Source organism: Sebastes fasciatus, chromosome 24 (assembly GCF_043250625.1).
Source record: "Sebastes fasciatus isolate fSebFas1 chromosome 24, fSebFas1.pri, whole genome shotgun sequence".
Classification (NCBI taxonomy): Eukaryota; Metazoa; Chordata; class Actinopteri; order Perciformes; family Sebastidae; genus Sebastes; species Sebastes fasciatus.
Window position 1 is genome coordinate 17850059 of NC_133818.1, and position 11294 is coordinate 17861352.

The 11294-nt window shown below is 41.7% G+C and overlaps 1 protein-coding gene across 1 annotated transcript in view; it reads right to left on the reverse strand.

The window, feature by feature from the left end:
* The window catches only part of LOC141763223 (double-stranded RNA-specific editase 1-like), a 79614-nt gene that overhangs the window by 52516 nt on the left and 15804 nt on the right, over positions 1 to 11294 (reverse strand). Inside the window, exon 2 of the mRNA XM_074627715.1 lies at positions 3686 to 3735. The gene's annotated coding sequence lies outside the window, so the exon portion shown is untranslated. The remainder of the gene's footprint in view (positions 1 to 3685; positions 3736 to 11294) is intronic.

Consider the following 11294-nt stretch of genomic DNA (forward strand, 5'->3'; position numbering starts at 1 on the left):
CGGAGTGTTTTCCCCTAAACTTAATTGTGTTTTTTTTGTTTCCTAAACCTAAAGGAGTTGTAGCTTTAAACCTAAATGAGTTATAGTTTTAAACCTAAAGGAGTTGTAATTTTAAACCTAAAGGAGTTATAGTTTTAAACCTAAAAGGAGTTGTAATTTTGTTGTATAAACCTAAAGAAGTTGTAGTTTTGTTGCCTAAACCTAAAGAAGTTGTAGTTTTATTCCCTAAACCTAAAGAAGTTGTAGTTTTGTTGCCTAAACCTAAAGAAGTTGTAGTTTTATTCCCTAAACCTAAAGAAGTTTCAGTTTTGTTGCATAAATCTAAAGAAGTTGTAGTTTTGTTGCCTAAACCAAAAGAAGTTGTAGTTTTGTTGCCTAAACCTTAAGAAGTTGTAGTTTTATTCCCTAAACCTAAATAAGTTGTAGTTTTGTTGCCTAAACCTAAAGAAGTTGCAGTGTTGTTGCCTTAACCTAATGTTGAGGATTGAAACAAAAACTTTAGGTTTAGGCAACAAAACTCCTTGGTTAGGTTTAAGATCATGGTTTGGGTTAAAATAAGTAGCCTATGTTTGTAACTTGTGTACGTGGCATTAGTTAAGTATATGTAACTAAAGTACAGTAAAATAAGTGACTTTTGGTTTCACATAGGACACAAACAGAGGTGAAAGTCCTGTGTTTGTTAGACCCGTCCATCCTCCCTACGAGGACTTTGTCTCTCTTTATACTACGTCACCTGACTGAGACAGCCCTGACGTCCTGGCTCACCATTACCTGGGTTATATACGAATTAGTATTACTTTTCAGAAGTGTAAGTAGGAGCAGTGAATGGGAACAGGTTACCCTGATAGATCATTGGATGGAGGAAGAAAACATGCAGAATATGTAGTGATACTAGGCAACTATAACTAGTGGTGCCCTCCACCACAGACAAAAGTCTGAGAAAATAATTTCAGCTAGAGCTGGGTGACTCCTAGTGGTAGTGTGGAAGAAGACAGCACTGCCCATATACCCCATAAAATAATAATTAGATTAATATAAACCTGAGAATGTTTTATCTGTCCACCTGCTTTAAAGGTCCCATATTGTAAAAAGTTTGATTTTCATGTCTTTTATATTATAAAGCAGGTTTAAGTTCTGTATACTGTGAAAGTATCGAAGCGCTCAATATACGGAAAAATACACACAGCCTGTATTCAGAAATTGTGCGTTTGAAACAAGCCGTTAGGATTTCTGTCCATTTGTGATGTCACAAATATACAATATTTAGACCATTACACGGTTTTATACATACTAAATGTGTCCCAGTTTATTCCTTGTTGCAGTGTATGGGAATGACATCAGCTGACAGGAAGTAAACATGGACCCAGACTGTTGCCAGGCAACGCAATTCTGTGGCAAATGCACTAAAACGGAGCGTTTCAAACAGAGGGTAAATACAGGTATATTCAAGCAGACAGTACGAGGAAAATACGTTTTTTTGAACATTACAGCATATAAACATGTTCTAGTAGAAACACAAAATACAAGTATGAAACTGAAAATGAGCACGATATGGGACCTTTAATTTCAACTGTGAATTCTGAAGTTGTATAATATCAGATTTGTGTGTAACATTGTGAGTTGAACATGAAGGGTGAAGAGTGTGAAGAGCTAAAGGGCTGGTTAGGATTGTCCTGCTAATATATCATCACCACAACTCTTCTGTGCATATCTGTACAATATGAATTAATGGTATTCTATTCATTCAATGCATTCACTCAATGTTCAAAGGAAACTACAGTGTTGCTACGACAGTTTGAAGGTCAGCACTGCCCCCTGGTGGGCTATGCTGGAACTACAACACCACACACTGTTTCTTCATTACCCAGGTATAATGATGATGAGCAGAGAAATGAATGTTAAACTATAATGGGGAAACACACAGCAGATATTTGGAACAGAGGCCCAGGAGGAACTAATGTGATTAACAGAGTCCATCAGCATCATTATTAGTTACACCCGTGCTTTTCCCTCTGTGGCAACGTAAAATAGAGTAAAGATCTACTGGATCCTCACTAACCAGAGAGGCTGTGATAGGCCGGAGACCTGATGGGCCTTCAGATGGCCCTCTCTGGGTACCAGACCCTCCACAGACTACATTAACACCTTAACAAGCTCCTTCTCATCACAGCTCTATACCGTCTGCTGTGGCTCTGTTGTCTACAATTCTACAATTTCATTTAGCAGACGCTTAAGTCCAAAGTACGGATGCTAATTTTGGAGAAAAAAAACGTTAATTATTAACATCCCTAGTTCAAAGCGACGTACATCTGAGAGTTCCTACAACACAAGCAAGGATCTAGATAGGAGGGAACAACGTGAGTAAGAGGCAACAACAGCTTCAAGTGTGATCAGACACATGGTGCCGACAGGCCGTGCACAGAGGCAACGCACATGGTCGATAGAAGCAGACTTTTATTTTTTTTGTCATCGACATCATTAACATTATCAACAGCGCCAACAAGGTCATCATCATCATGAATATCCTAATCGACATCAACAACATCCTCAATATCACCAATATCCTCAACATCTTCAATATCATCAATATCCTCGATATCATCAATATCATCAACATCCTCAACATCCTCAATATCAATAGCATCCATAGGCTCGTTGGAGATGAACTGCGCCTCGCCTGGAAAGTAGAGGAGATCAGGCGGCGGCAGCGGGGGGCCGAGACTAAAAGCTGCAGTCAAGTCGGACAGTTTCCAGCCGTTTCCTGCAGCCTTCAAAAAATTTACAGGAAGTCACAGAAAAAGTGACTTCCTGTTAGATCCGATCTGTAGGCCACTTATAGTTTTCAGATCACATTGGGATTTATTTATATTTGTTTGTAAATCTATGTGGAAATGTGCGTGTATCTGGCATTGGATTCTATCCTTTATTATTTTTATGTCCACCCTGTTTTGATAAGTGTTATATAAATACCCTTCATTATTATAGTAATTATTATTATCAACCACACAAGATGTTTGTTAACAGATGAAACCTTTATTGCACAACATGAAGCTAATACAATCTAGCGTTAAATATTACAATTACACAGAGAGTTGTGACTTTCTACAACACGTGGTGTTTGCTGTGAAAACTAAGAGCCAATCAGCTCTTTGATCAGGCGCGAGCCAGGCGTTTCCCATAATGCCCTGGGTCTTGCAGTCAGCGGAGAGCAGCTACGGCGCCTGGCTCTAAAAACTGCGGCCGCCTCATCGTTGCCCACGTTTGCACGACGTCAGAGCGAGTCGGCATAAAGTCGGACACAAATCTTACCGGCATGCATTGCGCGGTGATTGCCGATGATCGCTTCTATGCAGGTCATGCTCATCTCCAACGAGCCTAATGATGCTTTGTCAAGTCGGAGGAAATAACCTTATGATGTCATAGTGATGATGAGGCACATTTAGAACTGAAACCCCGGCGTCCCACACTTGATGAAGTTTGAAAGATGTGGATATTTGTTAGGCAGAGGATTTAAGAAAAAGATGCATTATGGGAAATGTAGGATCCAGACTAAAAGTCTGCTGCTTCAACTTTGACCGTTCTTTTCTCTCTGCCACCGTCTGAGGTCCCTGCCTCTGTAGGAACACTCTACTCATCTGCCTCTTTAATATTAAAACATAAATATAGAGTCAGAGGGTCAACCAACCTGGTTTATGTCTTCTTCAGGGTCTGGAAGGACTTCACCAATATTGTGCTCTGAAATAAAGAAAACACGTAATGATATTTATGATGAAATTGCAGCTCACAGACCTAATATTAATATGCATTTGTGCAAACAAAAAGACATATAGCTATATATAAAAATAAGTTTAGCTGGTGAAAATGTGATTCTCAAATCAGGTCGGCCACCTCTGATATGGACACAATGCAGTTTGATTGATTATGTATTCATTGAAAAGGCTTCAGCCCGTTAACACATAATGATTCAGTAAAACATCTACATCTGAAGCAGCTGAGGTTCCCGTGAGCGGCCTGTAGGTGGAGCAGCTGGACTCTACATCTCTACACTGAGCACTCCTTCCTCCTCCACTGCTCCCTGTCCTCCCACTCTGCTGTGCATCCCTACATTCATCACCGCTGAAGGAGCTTGTTATTAGGAAGAAGCACATTCCTGTACCCCAACATACAGGAGGAAACAGCGCAGTCAGTACATGATAATATTCAACGATTACACGATGATCTACGGAGACGCAGCTCAGAATCCTTCAGGGTGTCACAGCATCTCACTGAATGACTTCATTCAGTTTAATCAAGCTAAAGAAAAGCCTTTGTGATGTCTGTTAGGGTGAAAATCCCTCCTGAAATACAGAGTCTCAGCTGACATCACTGAGCTGAGTAAATGAAGATAGTAGAGTAGGGAACCGCTCCTAGTGGGGATATCCTGGAGCCCTGGGTGACCCAACATGGACCATGACTATGGGCTGGTCTGACGTCTATGGGCTGGTCTGACGTCTATGGGCTGGTCTGACCTCTAGCTCTCTGTGAGGTGAAGGTTGCAGGTGCAGACATTTACTGGGCTGCAAAGCTTCAGTGAGAAACATTCAGGTATTTGAAGCTTCGTGGTGCAGCGTAGCAGGCTGACATGTTCTTCTTCTGTCTGTCTCCATCTCCCCCGTTTCAGTGCCGCTACACACACACACACACACACACACACACACCCCTCTACACACAACAAACAGCCATATCTGTCCGAGAATAACTCATAATAATTCATGCTGAATATGAATAATGTGGGATTATTCCTTATTTCATGGGCTAATTTGGGATATATACTTTATTATTACATTTTTACTTTTATATAAAACCCCCCCCCGAAGCATTCTGATCTGGAGGTCGATTACCATGGCAACAGTCGGAGCTTCAAAGCATTCAGGTAAGCCCTATTATAGTATAGATATAGATATAAACTATATAAGTCATTATAAACTGCTTTCAATGCTTTATGATTATTGTTATAATGCATTATTAATATTTATTTAGTGTTTATAGCTATATTTATATAGAAAGCGCCACCAATATTTCTACAGTATATGTATATAAATAAAAGTATGAACCTGAAGATGACGCCGTAGTCACTATGAGTAGATACTGTATTGCATGTACTGTATTGATTTGAACATCTTTGCGCGTTACCAGACACAATAACGAGCATTTCTTCATTGTATTATCTACAGTGCTGGGTCAACTTTTTAGCTGGACGACTACGTATTGTTGTTGGAGCCTCATTAAGTGCATTTCTATGAACATTTTAATGCACATTTTCAATTTGTGCATTAGCAGTGTGTGTACAGTTTATTTGTCGGTGAATAAATGCTACGAGGCTACAACTCCTCCGCTCAAGCGAGCTCAAGACCCGAGCCAACTTCCTGTATCTGTAACTCCGGCTCAGACTCTCTTAAGGTGGGCCAGCTTTTCTCCTTTAAATGACGAGTTTTTCTCAGCTTTTTAATTAATTATTAACATTTCTTTTAACCGTTTTATCCGATAGCGTTAATCGGTTAAAATGCTTAATGTCGGTTAACGGTTAATTACTAACATCCCTACCATAAACCAACTCCTAATAATCAATTAACAGTGGTGGATGGAAACATGCAATCATTCACAATAAATCTGTTGTAGATTTTATGGAAATTTGTGCTAAATTTGGATGGAAACCTGACAGTTGAAATGAATGAGGAGGCTGCGTTGTTTACGGTTTGTCACGACATAAACGACAAAACAGGTCCTTTGACTGCAAAATGCAGCACAGCTGGATCCAGGTATAGGACCACATGAACATCCCTCTCTACCTTCTGAACCCAACCGACCAGTAGCTTCCAAAATGATTCCCATCTGCCAGACGGCCACCTCTACGGTTAAAGTAAGTTTTGCCACCTATAACTACTGTACGTGGTCGTGGCCGGTGAAATATGGTGGTCCTGAGACTGAGTCTAGGGATGATCGAGGTCCGATACTGTGCTCATGTACTTGTACTCGCTAAACGGCTCCGGTACAACGGCACCGATACCGTCCCTCCCCGGCGGGTAGAAAGGGCGCAGTGAGCACTTTGGCCACGGCTCCGGGAAGCACCTTCGCCCCGAGCCTTTCCAAGCCGACCTAGAGCCGGTCCCGGCGCACCGCCTCGTATGTGGGACTCCCCAGCCTGCCGTGTGTCGCTCACACCCTCCAGCTGGCTATTAACGAGGGTCTTTTGGCACAGAGAAGTACTCGTGTCGGTACTCGGTATCGGCGAGTACCCAAATGTAAGTACTTGTACTCGGTCTGAAAAAAAGTGGTATCGGTGCAGCCCTAACTGAGTCCTAATGTATCCTCTGAATCATCAGGTCTTTACATTAAAAACAACTGAGGAGACAGTTCAATATAACAAAGCTGTCAGGAAAACACACTAGCACTAGCTCCCATCAGGGATCATACAGCGTGGATGACAGTGACGGACTGAAAGCTTGAAGTTTAATAAAAATCTACCATGTGCATGTGTACGAGCAGCACTGAGGCAGCAGCAGTCTCCTCGTGCCGGAGCTGCAGGGGGGAATGCATCATCCTCAGAGCTTTCTCCTGTTGACCTTAACTGTCCTCCGCAAACCAGGAGGGACGCTCCAGCTTCAGCCATCAGCCATCAGCCACTGCTAAGACTCGCTCCGATACACACCCCTGGTTATCTGTGACGTCTACCAGGCCACGCGGTCAGGAAATCCAATGTCCGAATGTGATCCAGCCGTGAGCAGAAGAAGAGGAGCAGCGGCGGACCGGAGGCTGGAGCGTTTCTTTCCTCTTTCCAAATCCCACAGCGCAGACGGAGGAGGGGGGGTGTCTGTAACCTACTTTCATACATTTGCATATTTTTCAGAGGGGGAAGAGGCAGTTTTAGAGTGGGGGTTTATGGGATGGAGGATGGGGGAGTTTAGGGGCCTGACAGGGACGAGACAGGGTGGCTAGAAACCCAAAGTCAGCATTTCAAACCTCTTGAGGATGCTAGGATAAAAAAAAATCTATTTCAAACCAAGCAACACCAAACCTCCATCCCAAAACCTCTTCAGATTACAGCATGTTTGTCCTGCAGTGGTAAATATTTCAGCACAGTTCAGCACGTGAAAAGGACAATGCAGCATAATGTTAGCCCCATCATCTAATCTGTTTTCTAGAATCACTTTCAGAGCAGGCAGATTAGGTTGGAGAGGTGACGGAGGCTGACGGAGAGTAATAATAACCACACACACAACGCTCGTGGTCTTAAAGGTCTAAATCAGATCTCATGTTTATTCAGAGCTTGCGGGGGAGTGTGTTCCTGTTTCAGTGTGTTAGCGTCACCTCTCCGACTTCTTCACCTTTCCACGAGGACACAACGTGCTCTCTGAGGGGCGCTCAGGTCAATCTACTCGGCATGTAGAAACAGTTCAGTGGTGTCTGAGATTATAAACCTGGTGATGCCACCGTCGGAGGAAACACTATATGTAAGAAACTGTATTAAATGTGGAAGCTTCCGTCGCATGGTTATTAATCTCTATAAACTGATGGATGCAGAATCTGGCGCAACGGGACAAGATTTGGGCATCAGAAGCGTTCAGGTTTCCGTTTGTAGTCCGAGTGGTATTGACCAATCAGGTTGGAGCAGGCTTTAGTTGAATGCAGGTTGGAGCAGGCTTCAGTTGAATGCAGGTAAACAGACCGTGTGGAGAGTAAAGAGGCAGAACACGTTGACTGAAACATATCTGGGTACCCAGCAGTTATCGTCTGACGATGATTTCTCTTTTTATTAGCTAAAAAAAAAAACTTAACCGTTAACTGAGTGTAAACTGGCGTCTAGTGAAACAATGCAGTCGTAGACGTCGTCTAATCAGGCGCACGGAGGGGGAGGTCTCGGTCGGAGATCTGCCGGCTACACCAGAACACCAGAGATGTTGGCCGTGGCCCCCAGAGGCTGAACCGCCGTCAGACCGACAGCTGATGGGTTCAGAGTGTTCCAGCACGAGCCTTGAAGTCATCGTATGAACAGACTAAATTAGGTACGTATTTGGAGAGGTTAATTAACAAGTAAAACTAGAAACAAAAGGTGGAGCTCCAATGTTTGGATTTGCTCATATTCATGGTCTATACCAGGGGGCAGCAAGCTTTACTGTCAAAAGAGCCATTTTCGGCAAAAACACTAAAAAATCTGTCTGAAGCCGCAAAACATTTGAGCATTGTGATGAAGGTAAAACAGCTTCTAGTCTAAGTATATAGTATATACTGTAAGTCTAATGCAGTGAGGGCCAAAGAGTAAATGTACTACGGAGTATTAGGGCCACAATGAGAGAAAAAACATCTGAGATTTACAGAATAAAGTCATAACTTTACGAGAAAAAAAGTAGTAATATTACGAGAATAAAGTCATAACTTTATGAGAAAAAAGTAGTAATATTACGAGAATAAAGTCATAACTTTATGAGAAAAAAGTAGTAATATTACGAGAATAAAGTCATAACTTTACGAAAAACAAAGTCGTAATATTACGAGAATAAAGTCATAACTTTCCGAGAAAAAAAGTTGAAATATTCTGAGAATAAAGTCATAACTTTACGAGAAAAAAAGAAATAATAATCTCAGATTTATTATTTTTCCTCAATGTGGCCCTAATACTCCGTCGTACCGTCGTACCATAGACCTATAACAATGATAAATAAAAATTAAAATGTAAACAAACAGTTATTAATTTCCATTTTTAAAAATCCACAGGGAGCCACTGGAGAGGAGCTACAGAGACGCAGAACATATAAATGTGTAATTTTACAAAGCGCGTATTTAATCGACTTCTGACATACCTACAAATCTGCGCACATCAGCAAGCAAGCTGACGCAGCCGTTTAGTGTCAATGAATCCATCAGTCTGACAATGGTTCTAACAGGCTACTACTGCAAAAGGAAATAACAGGACAGCACGACTGGAAAGCTATCTGTCATGGAAACTCTCTTCAAATGAGCGGCGTGCGACGGGAGAGAGAACGACAGCCGTGCTCACGGTTCATATTCATCAACATCACGGAGGTCACGAAGGAGGTCACGTGACAGGAGACCCGTAAACACAGACGTAGGATCCATGTTTTGCTCTCCGGAAATGAATTAAAATGAGACTAAAACCAACAATAGTAGGAGTCAAAATGGTCAAATGATCTCACATTATGGCTCTTTTGGCATTATTATAGTACAATACAATAATAATCGTACAATACAATAATAATCGTACAAATACAATAATTATCGTACAATACAATAATTATCGTAAAAATACAATAATTATCATACAATACAATAATTATCGTACAAATACAATAATAATCGTATAAATACAATAATTATCATACAATACAATAATTATCGTACAAATACAATAATTATCGTACAAATCAATAATTATCATATAATACAATAATTATCGTACAAATACAATAATTATCATACAATACAATAATTATCGTACAAATACAATAATAATCGTATAAATACAATAATTATCATACAGTACAATAATTATCATACAATACAATAATTATTGTACAAACATAACAATAATTGTACAATACAATAATTATCGTACAATACAATAATTATCATACAATACAATAATTATCGTACATCTGTCAATGCTACAGGTGGATGAACAGCTTCATACAGCTGATGTATTAACTACTGAATACTTTTTTTTGTATCATTATGTGTCATGCTATTTATTTGAAGACATATCTAAAGAAGTTCCCATCTGAAAGGACAGAGATTAAAACACATTTAAGATTTAAGATGCTGTCAGTTTCACCTTGACTCATCTTCATCCTTGTTCTTCCTCAGAGTTTCCCTCCTCTGAGTTCTGCACCGTCTGAGACGAAGCAGGCAGCTGAGCTATTTTTACTCATCTGATCTCATCCCAGCACTCGTGTTGCTGCTTCTGACAGTGTTCAAGTGTTTGGAAGGTTAAATTATGGCAATTATTCTTCAGGTTAGCAAAGCACATGTGGATGCCCTAGATATACGGTCCAAAACAAGACTACGAGTCAGAGTCGCTGCCAGCGGCCCCCGGAGTGTGCAGAGGTCCGTCAGGTTGTAATAACTGGAACTTTCCTTTAATGATCAAAAACAAGCAGCAGCATTTAAAAAGAGCTGATTATTCTGTTAAACCAACAGTTAAAAAGTCCACAATATCTGATGTGTAATGATATGAATAAACAAGAAAATCCTCACATTTCAAAGGTAGAATCAACCAGTGTTATTAGGAATTTCAATTGATCATTTTTTTTTTTTTTTTCGATTGTCAAAGCATTTAAATATACCTGACATGGTGGGCCACAGCTACTGAGCGCATGACCTCTGGAGTTATTCTGGCCTTGATTTAAAAACACTGATTTCATGGGCTGATTCCTGGAAATTTGACATCTACTTTTGATTACTTTAGGCTAGGGATGCACCGATACCAATTTTTTTCAGACCGAGTACAAGTACAAGTACTTACATTTGGGCTACGCAGCCCCGTACGCAACAAACTGCGATGCACTGTGTGTTCTGACACCCTTCTATCAGAACCAGCATTAACTTTTTCAGCAATTTGAGTAGGGATGCACCGATACCAGTATCAGGTATCAGGTCTGATACTGTGCTCATGTACTCGTACTCGCAAAACGTCTCCGATACAACGGCACCGATACCACTTTACGGAAGCGTGACATTAACCTCTCTGTGGCCGCTGTGGGGGCGTCTGGGGCGCACTAAGGACAGTCCGCCCCGGTGACACTTTGGCCACGGCCCCGGGAAGCACCTTCGCCCCGAGCCTTTACCAAGCCGACCTAGAGCCGGTCGCGGCGCACTGCCTCGTATGCGGGACTCCCCAGCCTGCCGTGTGTCGCTCACACCCTCCAGCTGGATGTTAATGAGGGTCTTTTGGCACAGAGAAGTACTCGTATCGGTACTCGGTTTCAGCGAGTACCCAAATGTAAGTACTTGTGCTCGGTCTGAAAAAAGTGGTATCGTTGCATCCCTAAATTTGAGCTCCAGTAGCTCTTCTATTGGATCGGACAACACGGGCCAGCGTTCACTCCCCACGTGCATCAATGAGCCCCGGGTCTGACCCCGTCGCCGGTTCACCGGTTCTCCTTCCTTGGACCACTTCTGGTAGGTCCTGACCACTGCAGACTGGGAACATCCCACAAGAGCTGCAGTTCTGGAGATGCTCTGACCCGGTCATCTAGCCAGCACTATTTGGCCCTCGTCAAAGACGCTCATATCCTTACGCT